The sequence below is a fragment of the Ochlerotatus camptorhynchus genome, unplaced genomic scaffold (genome assembly GCF_037179485.1).
Source record: "Ochlerotatus camptorhynchus isolate MF236.1 unplaced genomic scaffold, CSIRO-AGI_Acam_v1.1 ptg000406l, whole genome shotgun sequence".
Lineage (NCBI taxonomy): Eukaryota > Metazoa > Arthropoda > Insecta > Diptera > Culicidae > Ochlerotatus > Ochlerotatus camptorhynchus.
In genome coordinates this window covers 987,032-1,009,702 of record NW_027040892.1, presented here as the reverse complement: position 1 = coordinate 1,009,702, position 22,671 = coordinate 987,032, and the positions used below count along the sequence as shown (strand labels likewise).

The 22,671-nt window shown below is 38.3% G+C and overlaps 1 protein-coding gene across 3 annotated transcripts in view; it reads left to right on the top strand.

Annotated features, from left to right (window-relative positions):
- LOC135710928 (catenin delta-2-like) overlaps positions 1-22,671 on the top strand; it is a 95,763-nt gene that overhangs the window by 38,295 nt on the left and 34,797 nt on the right. For all 3 annotated transcript variants that reach the window (XM_065233639.1, XM_065233637.1, XM_065233638.1), the window contains exon 2: positions 4,133-4,172. The gene's annotated coding sequence lies outside the window, so the exon portion shown is untranslated. The remainder of the gene's footprint in view (positions 1-4,132; positions 4,173-22,671) is intronic.

The following is a 22,671-nucleotide window of genomic DNA, read 5'->3' as shown; positions in this document are numbered from 1 at the left end:
TTGCCGAAGCCGACATTTCCCCTATGTTAATGTTTATATATCGAATATACATGGCTTCCGACTTTCCGACTGGAGGTCTGGCTACTTCCGGAAGTTTCTTTCCACATCTCTCAGAAGATGTTTGCGACTTCGCCAGAAACTGTCTTCAAAATTCCTTAACAAGTCTTTCTGGTTTGCCCTGGAAGTGATTTCCGACTTTTCTCAGAAGTTTTTTTTTTGTTCCGGCATCTGTCGAAAGTTTCCTTCAATTTCCCAGGGAACTTCCTCCCGACACCCTCAAAAAGAATATTCATCTTCCCGCTGAAATTGTGTTATGGTTTCCTTCGGAAGTCTTTACGATTTCTCTCGGTCCGTCTTTTCCTGGAACTCTATTCATACTTAATTTCCTGGGTGATGCGTTTTTTAGTGGATGTTTATTAGGTCTATATCCACATTAATTCGGACACATTTAAATCACTGTAATTTTTTAAATATTACGCGTAGGAGTGAAAAATTCAAAGCTGGGAGTCATTGATGAAAAAGACTATGATATGTGTTTACATTCCATGTTTAGTGTTCATAAAATTACGGGCTCGACGTTTTTTACTGCGTATATTTTACATTTCATGCGTTGTTATGGACGATGAAACTTATGTCCTGGAGGATTTCAAGCAGCGTTCATGGCTGGGTTTATATTCTGCTATGTCCAAAAATGCTACAGCGGAGTATTTCAGGACGATAAGGCATCGAAATTTCCCAAAAAAATACCGTGCACGTGTGGCCGTAAGAGTAAATCTTTCGTCACTACAGGTACAATCCACAAGGAGATTTGTTTTTTCTCTGTCCTTAGTTTAGTGCATGTCGTATTACTCCATCACTATTGAGAAATAATGAAGTATTCGGTTTTGATACAGTTGTCATTCTTGCCTTCATCGCAAGGAATCGATTATAATTGAAAGGTCCCGCTATTTATACCCTTCGGAGTGTTGGAAGACCATCCAAAGGCGCGCCCCTTTGTCAATCAAAATTGGATTCCTTAGCAACAAAAACAAGTAATGACACCGAAAATGACCATGCATCAGAACCCTAGTCTTAACCACTTCAAACTAGGAAACAACGAATAGAAGATTAGGAATCTCATAGGTGATGGCTAACTCATTTTTCCTTGTTTCAAGATCATCCTCGGTCCAGGCATCCCGAGGACTTATCACTATCAACAAGCAAGGAATCAAAAATATCTCCAAAATGACAAAATGACAAGCGATCAACGAACCGAATAATAACGCTATGTCAGAAGTGCAAAGCAACAATAATGATATAATCTTCTTCCTTCTTTTTCATGACAAGCAGCCCGTGCGACACAACTCACTCGGGGCGGTAGAAGGAAACGAGCAAATTGTTGGCAAGCCGCTTCACGAAGTAAAGCCGAACATGATACACGTGTGTTCATGGGAATTTTTTTGTTATGTCTTTTCTCGATTCATATCAATCATATCAAGCTATGTCCTCATCCGAATATATCATTATCCTTCTATCACTCGGATCGAGCTATGTTACAGAGCGAATTTGTCATGGTAGTCGTAGCAACCGTTTTGTCTGTATCGTTGGTTGCTTTATGTGTTTGGATTCGTTGTCAACAAGGCATAAAAAATAACAAGGACTAAGATGTGTTCCTTTGATTACTGAAAAATCCTGTTCCCCTAGTTTGAAGTAGTCAAGACTAGGAATCGGTGGTAGATCTTACATCCCGTAACGTACCACGAAAAGGTGATCTACCCACGTTACGGGGCACAAGGAGATTTACCAGAAAGAGTGTATGCAGAAGCGATTTCTACCTTTCATCAAAAGCCACAAAGAAAACCCTTTGTTCTGGCCCGTTTAGGCATCATGTCATTATGCTAAAACTGTGAGGGAATGGTACGAAGCAAATCAAGTGAATATTGTACCAAACCAAACCGCAATTCCGAGTGATATTGGGCTCTGATGAAGCGGAAGCTTTCTGGAAAGAAACAAGGAATCAAAGATATCAAACACTTCCAACAAATTTGGACAAAGACGGCCACCGGTATCTGAGGAGTCTGTACAAACCCCAATAGATGGAGTTAAGCGCAAAGTCCGACAATTTTATGCAAATACCGAATAAATATGTTTTGACTTCGTGAATTTTTAAATAATATCCCATGAATCTGAAATACACAACTACAATTGAGATATAAAATAAAATTTGTGTTCTACTTAAGTTTTTATGTGTCCAAATTATTGTGGATACAGACCTTATTTAGCATGGCTTTTCTATACAAATAGCAATTTCCCGGGAAACCGAATCAGAATAAACAAAAACAAAACAAAACTTTTTGATTGGAAAAATATTGGATCAGTTTGAGTCTGCCTTCAAAAATAGTAAAAAATAGTTTTTCATGCATTGTACATTATATCACCATGTTAAAAAAATCAAAATTAAAATGACCCCAGAATTGATTTCGGTAACCTATCTTGATTGATTGAATAGTATAGAAAAATTCTGATTTGGGAGAAACAACTTTTTGGGTTTTGTCGCTCCCTCTAGAATTGTTACTACTATTACTTATTTTCCTTACACATCAAAATTGTTTGCTTAAAAAAAAATTAGTCCCCTCGGATTTTTCATTAATTACGCCAATGGATTTACCAAGTGATAAAACAAGTATGTAACATCTGTGAGGAAACGCCAAGAAATTTTTTTGTTTTGAAATATGAAGACTCGGGAAATGTAAGGTTGCATGCAGTTTTGAATAAAAAAAATAAGCGAAATCGGTGTATATAGCGTTGCTTTGGTGTCTATTGTCTTCTGCATTAAAATCCGCCTTTTTTTCATTTCAAAACCAAGCAAGTGATAAGAACCTCCGACCTTCGCCTGCTGAATGCATAGCATCTATCAACCATCTCTCACCAAGCACCCCTGGTTATATCCGAGTACAAGTACCACGGAGTTCACCCAAAATTTCCACCAATTATACATGCCATAATCGGAAACCCAACAAGCCGCATCCAACCGACCTACCCAGCAAGCAATGTAAGAGCGAATCCTTGGAATCCACATCCGTCCATCGGAACCGACCCAGCCCAAACCGAACACAACTCGACCCCATGACAACACTGCTGCTTCTTCGAGCGCAAAAACGCTCCTTGACCAGACATGAATAATTCACACTACACGTGTGCGAGCTTTTCACGGTGCGGCCAGCGAGCGGATGGCGCGGAAGAGACCAGAGGGATTGCATCCATCTCCCACCACGAATAGCCTTAAGCCCTCCGGTTGTTGTTCAACACGTCCGCTGGCAAATTGAGTTGTGTAGTCAACTAATTTCAAAAACAAATTGATCCAATATAGTGGGTTGCCCCTGAGCCGCTGGGGAGAGACGCATGAGGGGGGGGCATTCTTGTAAACAACCATTTAAAAGTGTGTGAGTGTATGCATACGGTGGCGCAACAACAACAACATCGGGGCGAACAACAAGAGTCAGAAAAGAGCATGTAATGGAACCGGGAGACAGATAAAAACATTTTAGCGAAATTAGGTGCACATTGTGTCGGTCGTCCCAAATATGAGCGACGAGCGCGAAGCGAAGGACGCGGTCTAACGGTCGCCAGATAAATGCCATTCTGCCGGAAAGTAGCATCCGAGACAATGAACAGACGGCAGGAGAAATGAGGGTGCATTTTTTGTTTTATGTTGCGAATGATCCCTCACCGACCACAACGGTGGAACGTCAAAGTCGTTGTCTGATGATGACGACGACGACGACGTCGATGGGATTCCATATCGGTAGCTACCATTTGTCGGGTGATGTGGAAGCTGAAACGCCGTCGCTCTGTATCAAATTGCAATAATTTACGGTTGACATCATTTCTCGATTTCTTCATTGTTCGGCTGTCGTTTTGCAAAGCGAAGTAAAACTCTCTATCGGCTCTTGTCGACGACGGAGGAGAACCTTATTGGTGCAAAACGGTTCCGATGTAATACACCAGTTATTGTTCGTTTATTTTTTTTATGAATTGCGGATCGTTTCGGTTGGACTATGGTTCTATATCAATAAATCGAATGACATTAATTATTTTATCAGCTTACGACTGCCGGACATTGCCAATAACACTTTCCCTTTTCTATTTTCAGGATAATCTCTCTTGACCTGGTTTCGATTGTGAAGGTTCATGTGAGTATTGTTTGTTATTGTTGCTAGACGTGTACTGAATTCGAATTTATTTCAATTATCAGCAGCCCAGCATGAAGGGATTCTTGATTGATGATTTTCACTATAGCTGTTCGCTAGCAACACACTGCAATAGTGTAACAGTTAGTTAAGTCTACAAGATTGTAAAATGAGTTAGATAAAGATAAGAAGCTGTTGAAATTTGTCACTAAATCTCGTTCCCTTATTCATGTGAAATTTGTCCGAAGACTTAGTGAACATAGAAGCTTTGAATTAATTTGTTTCACGACTAGCGCAGAGAATTTGATTCCCAGTCCAGTCATCACAGCCTTTACTGACTAGGCTATCGGGAGATCTCTTACCCCTCATTAGTTATCGTATTTTTCAATGAAACATTATACATTCCAGCGCACACTTTCGTCACACCGTCAAACGCAACATATCCGACGGAATACGACACCCTTCATTATATCTCCGTCGCGTTCGAAGGAAGAAGGGAGGTCACTCAAATTACTTCGCCGTATCCATGCTAAAGTTATCTCCGCTTTCAAATTCAGCACAACCGCGAGTTGAGTATCGCTAAATGGAATTGACATCGAACAACCTTGCCAACTTTCAAACCGAGATTGTGTCGACTTACATACAAGCGAGCAACATTGTTATGTAGTCATCTACTATTCAAGCGTTATCGTTGTTGTCGCCGCTTTCCTCCTCTTTGCCTGTAACCTCTTGGGGTAGGTTTTTCCGACATTCTCAGGAAGCCTACACCCAACACCTCTTCTTACATCTGAATTAAACAGTTTTATCTTGTTTTCTTCTGTTTTTCATTAAATTCAACAAGTTTCCGTAACTATGAGAATGTCTTTTCCCACTTTACCCCCAAACTGCTAGCAGTAGTAGCAGAAGGCTTCATCGCACTACCTGATGTTCTAGTTCCGTTCTTCCATGTCGCCCCGCTTCCTAGAACGGTTGGATTGCAGCAGTAGCTGTATAACAATGAATTTTCCATCGTTCGCTCGCTCGCTAAAGTTGGCGTTAGTTGAATGTAAATATGCCTCAATAAACTTTTGTTCGATACTTTCTCGTTATCTGGCATCGTTCGTGCCACTTTTGCGTTGTTTGGCTAGGAAAGTTGGCGGGTGTTCTTCAGGGCTTTTTTTTTTGGGAGGTGGCTTGTTAGGATCTGAGTTTCGGGAAATTTTCCGTTCATCCCACACGAACAAACTTTTGTGCAGCAGCACCGAGGTGTGGTGCTGATATTGATAAACGAAGTCACGAGGAAGTGCAAGTTAGCGCAGCAGAAGGATGCACAACTTTTATGTATGTGTGACGTTATAACGTCAATAGGACTTTTATCCTCCCTACATGATACGTTTTGAAAGTTTCCGATGGATCTGAGCAAAAAAGCTCAGGGAATAATCCTAAATGACAGAAATGATTGCGCAAACAGCTGTATTTTCGTTGGTAGTTTGAAAGCAAATGAAGCGAAAGAGGGTTGGAAGGGGGACTGTAATTCGCTTTAGAATCCCGCAGTGACAACGTGTTCTAGAGTATCACGTCCGTCCGGAAAGCAGCCTTGCCGTGGAGGCCCGTTGGAATGCGAAAGTGGAAAGTGTTTGCGGTTGTTGGGTGAAAGAAGTCATGAATGGAAGCGATGGTTGGTGTGGCACGTATTTGCCGGGCGGCACGTCCAATAAATTGAGATTTTTTTTTATTCTGGAAAGGGTTGTAATAAATGGGGGATTTTACGGGTCTGGTTTTTTTTCTTGATATGCTTAAGGTGAAGCTTTACTTTACTCTTACTCAACTGAGCTTTGCTGAGACCGAATGAACTTTTCATATGGTCTGGGTCATGGCATACATGGCCGATGAGATAGCCTAAAATTTTCGGTTTTCACTAGAACGGGTAGGTACTTGATTCGTCGGGAAATCGTAAAATATCACTGTTCTGTTCTTGCAGCGCTTATTGCTTATTCAGTGATTTTCTTTAATTTCCAATTGATGCAAAAATAAGCAAAACAGTGTTGAGTACTTGGTACTGGTGAAATCTGCAAGTAATAGACGAAATATCCGTATCTGTAAAAAGGTTACCAATTATAACGGAATTAAAAGAAAATAAATCAACACACTCAAAAAACTCTTCATAAACAAAATATGTCATTGTATCCCCAGCATGCGTTCTGATGTTATTTTTACAAAGCCGCACTTAAGAATTTGTATTTGCAAAAACTGTTAAACCACTATTCTATTTCAAAAGTGTAGAGGTTCAGCAATAAATTCGCAACGAATGATGATAAGAATTGGATTAAATTGTTCAATTACGAAATATGCTGATCGATGAGGCAGGAGACAATTTTTTGAAATTGCAAGAATTGTTTTGTATTTCGTACGTGAATCATTCGTACATAACAAACAAGTTGTAACTATATTTACGAGTAATAAACAATTTCTATGAAAATAAAGCTGAACAATTCTGTATTTGTTATTTTGTTTAAGTTGAGGCCCTACCCGAGCAAAGCTGAAGATCAAATTGAAATCAAAATTTGCTGTTATGATGTAACTTATTTTGAATACTCCAGTTGATCTCATTTTGGTTGACTTAACGGTTAACACAGCAAAAATGAGAGCAAAATTTTACACTGTTGAAGCAAACGGAAAACTAATCCTGCTTTCAATGAAATCAATTTGATTACTGATTTTGCATTCATAATGTTTAACTGAATACGGGCCTAGAGTAAATGGTTCCCATTCATGTTTCTCAAGCTGAAAGACTTAGGCTTCAATTTTACCGCGGGCAAGTCACGAATGACCTAAAATGTGTTAAACAAATCAGATAAACGATAATCATTAGTTCAACGACAGATGAATTTCAATTAAATTTTAAACAAGACGTAAACAGCAGAACTTCAAGTTAAGTTGCTTTCATTTAAAACGTCTTGACTGCATAATGAAAGCACAATATGATATCAGACTTATGTCGCAACATTTGAAATCAAAATGAGTTTTCATTATGACAGGAACTGCACACTTTAATATCGATTTGCTTTCATTTTGTTAACCGACTTTGCTCGGGTACGCTACCAAATAATCATCAAACATTATTTTACCAACCTTGCCATTGAATTCCAAGTTTACCCCAACCGCTTATATTTATAGGTTTATATCCGTCTTTGATATCAAAGAACATATGTGAAACTAGTTATGGCTAACGAGGTACCTAGAATACACTTATTTTCACCATAAACAACACTCGACTCCTGATGAATGTGGGCGCCTTAGTGGAATACCTGCATAATGAGAGAAAGAAGGATTAGTAATTTCCATTTAATTCCACTACCTTATTTGCTTATCCTTGACAGATACGCGTATTTAGTCTACAATGTGCAGACTTCTTCAGTGTCTTGTACTAATACTCGACTACTCGACAGTCGAGTATTAGTACAAGACACTGAAGAAGTCTGCACATTGTAGACGAAATACGCGTATCTGTCAAGGATAAGCAAATAAGGTAGTGGAATTAAATGGAAATTACTAATCCTTCTCTCTCTCAGTAAACACTCGACTGTCGACAGAAGCAGGCAACTCTTGATGTGTGTCACGCGATCGTCTGTTTACTCGGCAGCAACCATTGTGTGGTCTTCCTCATTGTTCTTCATCAGCAGTTCTTTCGGTCGATGGGTCGTCGACTTAGAAAAGCAACCGTTTAGTGCTGATCACGTTTTGCGTCCATTGCTGCAATGGAAGCGCTCTGCTCTCCGATGGCGATACTGCCATACAATGAAACCACTGGAAGTGGATCCCGTTCTGATGGACGATGCTTATTGGATGGAGGAAGATAAAATGTTTGTTGTGTTGGACGAATCTGGGCGTTGACCCGTGGAAAATGTGGACTTTTTTTCAAGCTAGTAAAAATAATGCATAAGCTACGCATATAAAATGCAATCTAAAAGCGCCAGCTCGTGTTACATATAAATGCGCTGAAATTTTTAAAAATTTGCTTTTTTTTATTGATTGACATTTCAAGAGATTTTCAGTAGCCGGGTATCATTAGGGGTACTTAGTGTCAACATTGTATTCACATAATCATGAAGTTTGTGTTATAGTTCATTAAATGATCAAGGCTCAATTTCGGTAGCTTTGCGGATCCGTAATTCTTTAAAGCGTTTACAACTTTTTTATTAAACTAAAGTTAGCTGAAGTGGGCTGAACACCCTAGATTACGGGCTAAACCCGATTATCGTATTTGTCGTAGTTGTAATTATCTTTGCATTCTCCTCCGAATTCCTTCAGAAGGCTCCCTGAAATTCCTGGAAATTCTACTCATGATGCCCATATCAGGGCTGCTAGCGAGTCGCTTTTTAGTGACTGTGTCACTTTTTTCAAGCCAGTCACTCAAAAGTATCTTTTTTTAAGGCCAAGTCACTAAAGTCACTTTTTCTTGTAATAAGTCACAATTTTAAACTTTGTTAAACGTGAATTTATTTCAAGATTGATCATTCTTCTGAATATGCCTACATTCTGTTCTATTTTTTGAGCAATGCGAAGTTGACGACCTTGTATGGAGTTATTTTTACGTTTAATCGTTCTTCTCTATCTACAGGGTGTCCACTCATTTAGTTCAATAAAGTTCCCTGAGTTTTCCAGGGGTTTCCATAACTTTGGCGGATAATTTCCAGGTTTATAATAAGAATGCTATTTATGAAATGTGTTAAAAATATGTTTTTAACGCAAACGTTTTTAAGACATGACAATCAGTTTTAAAGAAACAGCTTTACTATAAAATCCATTAAATGTTGAAGTTGAACACTTACTTCATTTTAGTAAGTCTAAGATCACAACATTTTTAATGTCTTGACGTTTCGTACTAACAAAAATGTGAAAACATCAATGAAGTTCTATTGATCTCAGAAAAGCTAGATCTAAAGATCTTTGGGGAAGTCCTCGAAACTTTAGCCCAGACTATTGAATTGATTTAGAAATCTATATGCGTGAGTTTAGACAAATTCAGGGTAGTTCCATGATGTGCTGAAATAAAATCGAGAATCCATAAGATGTTCCGAAAGATTCAGTACAGAGACCTTCAGAAAATTTATGAAAACTTCAGAAATATTTCAGGAACTTCACAGAAATCCAGAGAATTCCAGGGAAGTTTAAAGAGAATTCAATTTATTTTAAAGCAGAACCGAGATCTTCATTAGAGTTGAGAGTTTTGGGGAAGCTCCGAGAACATCAAGACAGATCAGAGAATTAAAGGGCAGTTCAAAAGATTTCAAGGAAATTGCAGAAACAGGAATTTCCGGAAATTTCGGTTTGCCCAGAAAAAATTTCTGAAACGCAATAAAAATTATATGAACATCCGGAAAATGTAAGAGTATTTCAAGGGTGTTATATCATGGAAATTTCAAGATCTAAAAAAATCGAAAATTTAGTTAAGTTGATTATTTTCTTTTTTTAAGCTGATTAGAGAACATCAACAAAGTTCTATTAATTAAAAAAAAAGCGAGAACTTTTAGCAAGCATCGATATTTTCAAGAAATTCCAGAGAACTTCTAAAAAATTTAGATATTTTTAGATTGTTTCATTTTATTCAGTGAAGTTCCGAGTTCTTCGAGGACGATCAAATAACATCAGAAATATAACATTAGCTTAAGGAAATTTGCAGCGACTTACAAGGAGTACCTTAGAATTATGGGATATTCCGAGAAATGATTGATCCGAAAACCTTAGAAGCTTCAGGGCATTAAAAAAACTTCTGGAATGTCCAGGCTTTCCACGGAAAATTGGTGATTTAAGGCAAAGTTCCATGAGCGTTTATAAACTTTATAAAACTTAAGGAAAATTGTAGAACTTAAAGGCAATTAAATCAATTCCAGTAAAATTGTTCTTTAAAAAATACTAAGATATTCAGGGAAAATCTAGAGAATTTAAACGAAATTGAGAAATATTTTATGTAATTTCGATAATTTGAACTTCAGACAAGGTTTGTCTGAAAGAGAATAAAGAAATCATAGAACGTTGCGGAAGCTTAAAGAAGTTCCTCAAATTTCAGAATAACTTCGAAAACTTCACAGAATTACAGAGATCTTCAGAAACATTCCGAGAACTTCATAAAAGTCTATGGTACTTAAGGGAAGATCCGAGAACTTCAGGAACTTTTATGGACATTTCGGGAGCATCTCAAATTAGTTTAGTAAAGCAAAGCTCCAAAAACAAAGGGAATTTCAGAGGAGTTCAGTTCCATTAGTTTCACTAAATTAGCGGGAAATTTCAAGAAGCTCCCAAATTTTCAGAGAACTCTAAGGATGTTAAGAAAATTATTGAGGTTTTGACATAAGTTCAGAAGTTCACGCAAGGTTAAACATTTTTAGAACAGTTCAATTAAATTCATGGTAGTACAACAAGCTTCATGAGAACTGCAAACACTTAAGAGAAGTTTCGAGAACTTCGAGAAAGATATTGATCTCGTTAATAAAGCTCTAAACAAAAAAAAAAAACTCCAAGGAAGAATAGATATCCTCAGAGCAGAGATATTCTAGAGCAGGTAAATAACATAAAAAAAAAGTTTCGAGAAATTCAGTGAATTTTTAACACTTTAGAGAAGATTCATGATCGTTAGGAAAATTGTGGAAACTTTTGGAAGTCCGAAAAAGTTAAGAGAAGTTAAAAAAAATTATGAGAAGTATTGCGAGGATCAAGCTAGTTTCTCAAACTACAACAGAACTTAAAGGCAATTTAATTAACTTCAGAAATATTTTGGGAACTTTCGAGTAGTTCTGAAGATCCAAGTCCATTCCATATTCAACGGAGATTTCTCATGAAAATTCGCTTGGATTTTACTATCTCAGGCTTAGGCTTCAAATGAAGTCTAAAATTCTTCAGAACTACCATGAAAGCAGATTGCAGTTGATGTTTTTCTCATAGATTTTTTCTCAGAACTCCCGTGGAATGAGGTCCTTAGAAATTATAATAAAATTCCATGAGCTTTAAAACTGTGCAGGGAATTTGACTCCAGATTCTTGAAAATTTCTTGAAGTTTTTTAACTTTTCAGTTCAGAATTTATAAAATTTTGGGTAATATGCATATTTTAGAACAAAAACACCATTTGAAGCCTCTGAATTTAAAAAATGTATTTGTTGCTGAAGATTAATCCATTCTGGATCTATAAAGTTCCATGTGTGAATGAAAATAACTAGGAATATTAAAGGTTTTTATTTTAAAATGTATTATTAGTAAGAAAATTATTAAATTTCCTGAATGATAAGATTCCCTGAGACTTCCAGGTATTTTCAGGGAAAATAAAATTCCCTGAGAATTCCCGGCTTTTTCAGGATTTTCCAGGTAGTAGAAACTTGGAGGTTTAGTCATAAACTTTCTATTTAATCTTTCGCTTTATAGGTTCCTATCGTACATATTTAAGTGTTTATGAGAATCTAATTGAATAAGTCTAAAATATCAAACATTCATTTTGTATGCCATCAGAACGACTAATTTTTTATCCTTAGGTCACATTTTTACAACTATAAGTCACTATTTGGTCACTGATTTCTTCAACATGGTCACTAAAATCACTATTTTTGACAGCATTGATCGCTACCAGCCCTGCCATATTAATAGTCTCTTCAGAACTACCTTGGAATTATTTTTTTTTCTCTCCCTTTGCTTGGGTCATAATCACTGCAACACATTGATCTTTTGTGATATGTCCGTGTCCTTTGATGAGAACGTTTAAAATACATTTGGAAACGGCTATACTTTATTTTCAAACTCATTTTATTTTTGGCAGGAACACATCAATATCGATCTATAGATATACTATGAAATTTCGAAAAAGTTTATAAATTTATTTGATTGAATCGATACAGGGTTTTTCACGATATTCATGACGGAATCGGTTCTCTCGCAGGCTTGAAGACCTGATGACACCATTGACTGGAAAACATCATTTTGGTTTTCAGTTGAAATGTCTTATTCTGATCGTGAGTGTCCTACAATTTTACAGCTATCAACCGTTAGTCCATCAGGATTCAACCCTTCCGCAAATCTATATATATATATATATATATATATAGATTTATTCAGAACAAGTCAGCGGAATTGGAATTTATATCGTTTGCATGCGTACGATTCGCATATTGGATGTAGGATTCCGGCCGATTGGTGCTGAAGCCTGAAGCAAGTACCACTGGCAGGGAGCAATAAACGGAGAGCGAATGAGACTGCATGCCACACGCAAACGGAGCAAACCAAGGGATACCATCAGCGAACACACCACCAGCTCTTCCGAAAGCGCGGCAGTCATTTTGCGGTAACTCTGGCTTGGCAAATTTATTCGAATTATTTCAATGGCCTTTACCCATCTGCCACTAGGTAGGCACATAGAGACTACACTGACTCACTACATACCTAGTGAGTGGGTGAGCACAGAGATATGGGATTTTTGTTGGTGTGTCGTTGCCGGATTATTGTTATTGTTCAACTCCATTCCCGCTTCGATGCCTTTTGACCACTTTTTCTACGCGAATGTTTTGTGTTATTGGCGAAAATGATTATTTTTTTATTTATTCCCCTTTATTGACTGTTTATTATTTATACCGTATGTGCAACTCCCGCATCCTGGAGTGGAGCATCAAACGAACAGAGAACAACACTCGATTCGCTTGGTGACAGAGTTGCTTTTTCTCCATTTCGCCGTATGCAGGATTCTCTCCACAGTTGCCTGCCAATTTGTTGCCAAGCTCCAGTTATCCTTCGTGCATAGCTGGATGACATGCTTATAGCTGTTTGATAGAACGGTGTAGCCTACGGGACTGTCTGCAGGCAGTGAAGATCCTGTCTAGGAATGAGGTAGGAGGGCAGCAGGCAGTCGATTGCAATTATTCACAATCGCTTCTGGCAACTCAATTATCACCACATGACGAAGGGTGGAAATCATTTTATTGGGTTCTGAACAAATTCATATAGCTAAGCGTGAAAAAATCCTTTGTGCTCTGACGTCATCCCTTCAAGCTTTAAGGACGCGACGTTATCGCGTTTAGAGTTCCCTTAGAACATGAATCGGACATATGAATGATGTCAGTTGTCCTTGTGAAAAAGGACTCTCTGTTTGCCTGGTGTTGTTTTCCCTATTTCCCCCCCGGGCTGTTGGTCAAACTCTCGGGCTAGTCGATCCTGCCCCACATGTTTGTACGCTTGTCGGTGTGCTTTAAGCTTCTGTACCGAAGGCCACCAGTGTCCTCCGTTCATGCTTGTACTGTAGTGTTACTCATCCGTGCTATAATCCAGATGGACGCGCACACAATATATGAGCATAAACAAGTGTGTGATTTTTTGGTCCTTACCGCGTGATGTTTACCACCAGCCCGGGCCGGGTGTCGGTTTCGGTCCTGAGAGTTCAGAATTGTCACCGTTGCCTGTGCTTGGTTTGGGATTTTCCACAGCGAAGCAAATATCCACCCATCTTTTCGGGTGCGCATCTATGTATGGGTGTTGTTGTGTTGCGTTTGCGAGATACATTTAGGACGAAGGAACAGCAAATAGCTCCTGTTGGTTAAATCGCATTTACAGGGTTTGTCCGACGAATTGCGAAGTTCCTCGCCTACAAGTTCATTTTTTACTGTCATGCCGCACACGGCTGGTGGTGTTGGGTTGCATGTGGTGGAATATGATTTTCAGCGGTGTAAACTTGTAAAATTCACCACGTGAGACTGTAGCATTTGTGTAATGTACCCGATGTTTCAATATTTAAAACAATATCCAAGAGGGGAGAGTTCATTACCGACACATATTATTGTATCAACTAGTGATTAATGTTGCCCTGCAGGTCAGGAATTCGCACACTGCAAAAAAAAAAATTATACTACATCCAAGAGGATGCGCTTCAATCATGTTGACAATCTCATGTAATTTTTATGGCCACAAAAAACAAATGCAGTAAAAGCAGCGTAATGTCAAATCATGCACTGTATTAATGATAATTTAGTCCTTTTTGGCAAGTAATATTACACCATATTTTTGACACGATTGAAGTGCATCCACTTTGATGTGAAACCAAAATTATTTTTTTGCTGTGTATTATGGTGGACGAGGGATGAAATATTCTGTAATTAAATGAGGTTAATAATGTAACAATCTACCAAGGTAGGCTTGTGTTAATTAAACATATTTAATGCATTTTTTATACTGAGAAAGCAATTCGGTTGATCATGCATAATTATTGTATTTCATTGTAAAGCTGAAACTAATGGAACGAATTTGTTTGCACTCCATAGCAGAATCGACATTGACACAAAAGTTCGGGAGTCGGAAGACATTTGTTCGAATGACAAAAATGATGACACATAAGCAGATATTAGCATGGGCATGAGCATGATTGACCACGGTGGTTGCTATTCCGTTATTGGCAAATCACATGTAATAACAGCGAACGAACCGATGATACTTGAGAATAGCATTCATCCTCAATGTGTAATAACTGGTCGGCCACGTTCGAATGTGGGTCATTGCGAGAGGAATGTATTGACGCGATCCTCGTTTTGTTTGAAGCCTAAAAACCCTCTATACAGGGTGACCTGTGAACTAGGAAACTGGTAAAATTCGGGAGTTTCAAATCACTGGAAAAACCAGTGATTAGAAGACACTTCGGGATGATAAAAAAACTCAATCCTCTCATTGTTCTAGATTTTCAGAATTCTATCACTTTTAAAATTTATTTAAATATTTTTGATGAGAATTCCAATGTATTTTGAAGATAATTGAGATGGAATTCTAGGGATAACACCATCATATTTCATAGAATTCCAAGGGACTACTGACTAGAACTCAAATACAATGTGCGTATTTGAAGTTGAAGGCAGGGATGAACTGAGAAGGTGGTGTAAAGGACCCCCGCTAATGACGTCAAGCCAAAGAGAGTTTCTTCCTCGACACTTTCACGAAATGTATTCCAGTGTCGTTCGAATTCATTGGCGTATACAGAGGGGCATAAAAGGAAGTCGCGTTTGCACTTGTAAGATTAAGATTAATCTTTAAATCTTGTTTTCAAAAATTTCTGCAAATAATTGGGTCTCTATAATTACGATAACGTTTTGCAGGTCGAGCTCTAGTAGGTTTTCAAGGTCTTGGTATTTTAGAATAAGAACCATTAAAACTATTCGAAGGTCAATAGAAACACTATTGAACCTATTGGGTAAGTAGGTCAAATTTTGAGAAGTAAAAAATTATTTTTACAAATTGATTTAGAAATTTTAAGCTTAAGAAATATGTTCAAGACTGATGGAAATGCACAACTCGATGCCCAAATTGGACAATCCAATAACTCGATATCGAGCTATAGAACCATAGTAAACAAGAATTTCATCGCTACCGTAACAGCGATTTTGTATGGGATTGTTGTTCTGTAACTCGATAGTCCCTTCAATATCGAGTTGTAGAGAGTTCACTGTATATTAGACTGGCCCACATTTATATGGGGAAATTTTTTATCATTTTTTTCAACGGGTTGACCCCTAGATTTGTGCCATTGGGTGAGAAAACCACTCTCTGAAAATTTCAGCTCATTCGGATGTAACACGAGCAGGCGCTTTCGATTTAAAATTTATATGGGGATATTGGTTGAAATGTATGGAGAAATAACATTCCTTCACTCCTTCGTGCATAGAACTCGTTCAGCAAACTCGACTAACCTCAGAAATTCAGCAAACATAGCTTAAACAATAACGAAAAACTTTGCTGAAGACAGCATCACGATTCATGTTAGTATTATGGAGATATTAATTAATTAAGTGCGTTCTGCTCGTATATCAACTAGATTACCACTAAAAATAAAAGTTCATGTTTTCCATAGGCCAACATCAAGGCTCGTGTTTTTTGGTGCGATATCCACTATCTGAATGTTTCAGCTCATTTTGACGTTACACGGACTGGCGCTTTATGTTTAATGTTCCTTGTAGCAGATTTCTTTGAAATTTTCATGTACAAAATGCTCATATAGGGGAAATGGCTCTAATGTTGGCCTATGAATCTAAGATTGGGCCCATCGCTAAATATCTGCTATTTATTAATTTTATCTAGATGAACGTGTCATTGGGACGGTACTAATGGATATTTTTGGTCACTATTGAAAATATAGTCGATTGCTGAATTTATGTATGGGCCCACATTAGGGGCATTTAGGCCTACATTACATCCATTTCCCCTACATTCAAAAGTGAATATCTCAATAAAACTAACTGGATTCAAGATGCAATCTTTAACAAAGTTGTTGCTTATTAATTGAACTACTAGTTTTGAAAATCTGAATCAAATCGAGAATAAGGTAACTTTTTTAAGATCGATAGAGTGTATCACTTTGTCATGTATTTTATCCAAATACCCCATACAAAATTCAAACTAAAAGTGCCAGCTTCTTGAGAAACTTCCAGAGAATGGTTTTCTCACCTTAAGGCACAAATCTAGGGGTTGACCCGTGGAAAACTAGAACTTTTATTTTTGTGGGCCAGTCTACTGTATATCCAAGGTTCGTACTTTGAAAAATACCCGCGATCCTATTTTTGAAAAAGAAATCAAGATTTTGAGTTCTGGAGAACCGTCAAGGCGCTTGAACTCAGATGAAATTAAGGAACTATTTTCAAAAGAAGTTAGATGAGAGTTGCCGAGTGTACATCCAACCGGGAAAACTGAGTGAACCAAATCTCAGCGAGAAAAAGCTTATATAGTCATCCCAAGTCACAATTTTGGTTTTATCATAGTCTTGTAGGCCATAATTTGGTCTTTAAGAATCCTTTAAACCGTTATAAAGCTTACAAAATTATTTGGGATCAATCAATTTTATATCATATAGGGTAAATTATGGCTTCGGCACCCATTGACTGTTTTCGGCAACCGAAATTGAAACGTTAATTTCACTGTATTTTCCCATCAAAACTCTTCGCTGAATGTATAAAGCCGATTCCTTACCTTTTCAGCTTCAACCTGATTACATTTTTACGACTGTGCAATCCTGTTATGCCATATTTTTCTTTAAATGAAATATACACACTACAAAATACGGCTGATTTCGAGTTGCCGATAATAGAACAACTGGTTAACACGCAGTTCAAATGGAAAGGGTGCCCAAGAAAAAGAGACTGCCGACAATAGTCACACTCACATGAAAAGTTTGGGGCGTTGTAAAAACATGTTCAAAACGTTTTGATCAATTCTGTCGATTGGAATTGGTAGAACAGCAAGCAGCAGATAAATGTCAACAAACAAACGTGTCATGTATGTGTGTGACGCTGAGAAATCGCTAATAGAAGTTAGGACGCTGTTTAGATTGACGAGAATACGTAAATTCCCCTACATAATTATATTTTCTTTTTTACACATCTGTTTACAACTTTCATATTATGTCGTTCACTGTGGTAAAGTATCAAAAATCATCAAAATTACATAAACTTTATTCTTTTTTTTCACTCGATGATTGGGATGATTTGGATAATTCAACTATGCTATTTTCAAATACAATTAATAATTTTAAATGATGTTTTAAGTCTCCGTGAAGCACAAAATGCTCAAAAATTCTGAGTGGAAATCGATTTTGATTAACCAGTAAAAAAAATTCCAGGACAATTTGGAGAATGATAAATATTTTGGTAACATATTTTTGTATCTTACAAAAGGAGGCAGATCCCATACTTGGACCATACATATCGACCCATCAACCGGGGACTAACGGCTGTACTTCCCAGAAGGTGTAATCAAAGATTTTATGCCTCAGAAAAACCCGGCGGCGCCGAAATAGGATTGAACCTAGGCCTTTTGGGGTGAGAGGCAATTACGCTTACCACTGCACCACCGGTGCCGCTGTTATTTTTCTTTCATCGCAAATTTGTTTCGAGATAATCCCAGTTTATGTTTCAACTTTTTTCAGATTTTTTCCGGAATTTCTTTTGACCAGCAAGTTCGTAATAACATTCATTGGAAGTTTTTATTCAATTGTTTTTAACTACCCCAGGAGTTTTTTTTTATATGTCCGGAAGTTTTCAGGCTTTATTGATACGTTATTTGGCTTTGTATAGAAATGTCTTCTTATTTTACCGAAAAAAAATTTCTAGCTTTCCTCCAAAAATTATTCTACCTTTTCTGGAACATTCTTCCGATTTCAATTAGAAGATCTTTAGACTTCCTGTGGAAGTTTCTTCAACTTTCTTCTTAGAAGTATCTTATAACTCCTTTGAGAAATTTCTTGTAGCATGCATAAAAAAATCCTTCTAAAATTGTTTCCCGAGAAATTGGTGCTGATTTCCGGGAATCAGGAAACGTAAATTTTGATCGATTCCCCGGGATGTCCCGGGTAGGAAAAATAATTTCCAGTAGATCAAAAGTTGTGAATTTTTGAAAAAAAAAGCAATTTTTGAAAAAAAAAAAAAAATGGAAATGGTCACACCCTAATGACAAAATAAAAAATACCGATCTAATATTTTGCTACGGAATGGCTGTATACTCATCAATAGTAACAATTTTGGTTTTATCATAGTCTACAGCCATAATTTGGTCTTGAAGAATCCTTTAAACCGTTTTGAAACTTACAATGTTACTTGGAATCAATCAACTTTATATCATACACATAATTATTTTCTCGTATTTACACATCTGTTTACAACTTTCATATTATGTCTTTCACTGTGGTAAAGAATCAAATCGGAATCGGAAAACGTGAATTTTGATCTTTTTTTCCGGGATGTCCAGGGTAGGAAAAAGAATTTCCAAGTTAGTTATAAATGTAATTCGACCATAGGAAATATTCGAAAAACCCGGGTCAATCTTTTTTTAAAGATTCGATTGAATTTAGAAATATGGAGAGTTAAAAAAATGTCGATCCTTTTTTCTATAGGGGAACTAGGGGCAAGAAGGTCGCCCGGGGCAAGAGTGCCACCCTCAATATATTTTGAAAATGAAATCATTTCAATTTTATCACACGATGAACCTATGCACAGTATTCCTATGAAGCATTCTAAAAAGTTCTGTCCGAATCGAAGTAGTAAAAAAAAAAATGCAAAAAATCATTTTGTGTTGATGCATTGAAAAGCTAGTTTTTTATAAGAATAAGGCATCATAAAATAAGGTTTTCGGAATTTCCAATTTTTTTTCACAATTTCTGCATTGAGACATCACTATTGATGGTTGTTTGATACATTAATAACAATAAATTATTAAATATTTTGTTTAATTAATCAAAAATTATATTCCTAAAAATAAACTTTATACGGGGCAAGAGTGCCAATGTATGTGGGACGATTGGTGTACCCCCCGGTGGGAAACGAAGAAAAACTTAGTTCAGTGGTTACTATCGACCGATGCACACGCATCTTCGCGTTTGTAAAACTTTAAATTTAATAAAGCTAATTTCTGTATTTCTCACCAACTCCTCTCCCTCTTTTCTTACATGGGGGCTCTCCGGGAAGGAGTTATCGAGAAATTGTTCGGTTGACGCGTTAATATCGCTAAAAAGTGATTAAAAGTTGATATGAGAAGAACGCCATTCCTCATTCAAAATGGCGGAACAAGTGGATGAGTTGTGCGAAATTTTCACAAAAGCCGGATTGACGCGTGAGTGTGAAAAGCGTGGCTTGTCTTCGGATGGATGCAAGAAAGAGATAGCGCAAAGAATCGTATACTTCGACAAAACGCACGACGGTCGTTCGCGTACCAACAACGAGGTACGGGATGACAAGCGAGACAATGATGATTATGCGGACGAGGCCGCAGTACACGATGACGGCGAGAATGATGGCAACGTTGTAAACGACGATGATGATCACGATGACAACGATGATGAAGAGGACGGCGATAGTCAAACTCAAGACGACAACGATAGCAATATGTTTGTCACTGCGTTGACGAGGGGAAATAGACGAACATCCACACCTAAAGATCGGTTCATGCCTGAGCGGCACCAACCGTATTCGTTCAGAGACGTTGAGGATAGCATTGAAACATTCGGTGCTGAAGACGGGCAGGACGTTAAGCTATGAATGTTGCAGTTTGAAGCGATATCCCGAACAGCTGGTTGGAGCGACGAACAAAAGTTGATCATGTGCAGGAAGAAGTTGACGGGCACAGCACGAAAATTTATGTTTGCGCAACGAGATATCACTTCGTTTGCCAAACTGAAGAACGCATTGATTAAAGAATTTGCCCCTTTCATTCGTGCGAGTGACATTCATCGCCAGCTGGCAGCGCGAAAGAGAAAATCTAACGAAGCCATACGTGATTACATCTACGAGATGCAACGTATCGCCCACTCCATCGACCTCGATGAGCCGAGCGTTTGCGAGTATATTGTTGACGGGATCACCGACGATGAATTCCACCGATCGTTGCTTTATGAAGCGCAAACGATTCGACAGCTGAAGGAGAAGTTACTTAACTTTGAAAAAGTGCAAAAGAAGATTGTCGTAAAGCCGAAGCTACACGAAGGCCAGCCAAGGAAAAAGGAGCTACGCGAGAAAGAGATGAAAAAGCAACCGGGATCAAAGAAGAACTGCTTTAACTGTGGTGATGCGTCACACTTTGCCGATGAGTGCCCGCAGAAGAACGACGGACCGAAGTGTTTCAACTGTAATTTGTTCGGTCATTTGCCAAAGAACTGTACGAAGTCGGGTGAAAAAGTGAAACACGAAGGCGTCAAGAAGAGTGTATCGAAAGTGAACACATTGAAAAGTGTTGATAGCGTGAACCCGAGTGTGTTGGTTAACATTTATGACTATGAGATCAGTGCAACCGTTGACACAGGAAGCGAAATTTCTCTAATCCGAAAAGATTTTTGGATTGGATTGGCGAAAGGCGAAGGACAACTGAAAAAGTCAGACATGAAAGTGCGCGGCTACGGAGGTGACATAAAAGTTGTTTGCGGCGAATCAGTGCTTAATGTTTCGATCGAGAACGAGAAATACAAGATTCTTGTTTATGTTGTGCCGAAGGAAGCAATCGATGTTAAAATGCTGATTGGAATGGATTTCCTACGTTGTGTCAATTACTCAATCACACCGGAAGGTGTACGAATCGAAAAGTTACCGACGAAAGAGCCTGAATGCGAAGCAAAGTGGATCCGCAGGATCGAAGAATACATTGGTGTTAGTGAAATTGACGTACCGTACCAATACCGCGACGAGGTCATGAATCTTATTGGAAATTATCAACCGGTATCGTCAGTTACGGCGGCGAACAAGTTGAAAATAAAGTTGTGCGACAATGAAGCTGTGTGCGTGAATCCGCGACGGTTGGCTCCTCTCGAGAAGGAAATTGTGAAGAAGCAAACTGACGAATGGTTGGCAAACGATATTATTCAGTCATCCCAGAGTGAATATGCGAGTGCCGTAGTAGTAGTACCGAAGAAAGACGGATCACGTCGTGTCTGTATTGATTATCGTGCCATCAATAAGAAGATGATTCGTGACAATTTTCCTATGCCGAATGTAGAAGAACAAATCGACCAGCTGTCTAGTGCGCGGGTGTATACTACGTTGGATTTGGAAAATTCGTATTTCCACGTACCTATTGATGAAGAAAGTCGTAAATATACATCGTTTGTGACAAATGATGGGCAATTTGAGTTCTTGCGTGCCCCGTTCGGACTGTGTACAAGTGGAAATGCTTTCGGACGATTCATAAACAATGCGCTGAAAGAACTGATCAACGATGGTACGATTGTAGCATTTGTGGACGATATAATCATTCCATCGAAGACTGAAGAAGAAGGACTAGAAGTGTTACAAAAAGTGCTGTATGTGGCCGAAAAGGCAGGATTAAAATTTAATTGGAAGAAATGTGTCTTCCTTCAACGACGGGTAGAGTACCTCGGTTACACAATATACGACGGCAGAGTTGAACCGGCACCTGCAAAAATTGAAAAGGTCAAGCAGTTCCCGATGCCGACTACGGTGAAGCAACTGCAGAGATTTTACGGTTTGGCTAGTTACTTCCGGAAATTCGTACCCTCGTTTGCCGATGTCGCACGCCCTCTATCAGGTTTGTTAAAGAAAGACTGCAAATTTCACTTTGACACCGAAGCGATTGCCGCTTTCAATCGCATAAAGGAGATTCTCGCAAGCTTTCCGGTGTTGCAGATATTTCGACCTGATGCTGAGACCGAAGTCCATACTGACGCCAGTAAGCACGCTTTAGCTGGCATCCTGATGCAACGCGCGGATGACGATGGTAAATTTCACCCTTGTTATTATTACAGTCGTTTAACAAGTGACGCTGAAAAGAATTATCACTCTTACGAGCTAGAAACTTTGGCAGTGGTTGAATCGATCAAGAAGTTTAGATGTTACCTCTTGGGTCGTAAATTCAAAGTCGTTACAGACTGCAGAGCATTTAAAGATTCGATGACTAAAAAGAAGATGAACGCTCGTATTGCTCGATGGGTTGTCGACCTAGCTGAGTTTGATTTTGATGTCGAGCACCGCCCCGGAGAAAAAATGCAACATGTTGATGCGTTGTCGAGAGCGAATATTT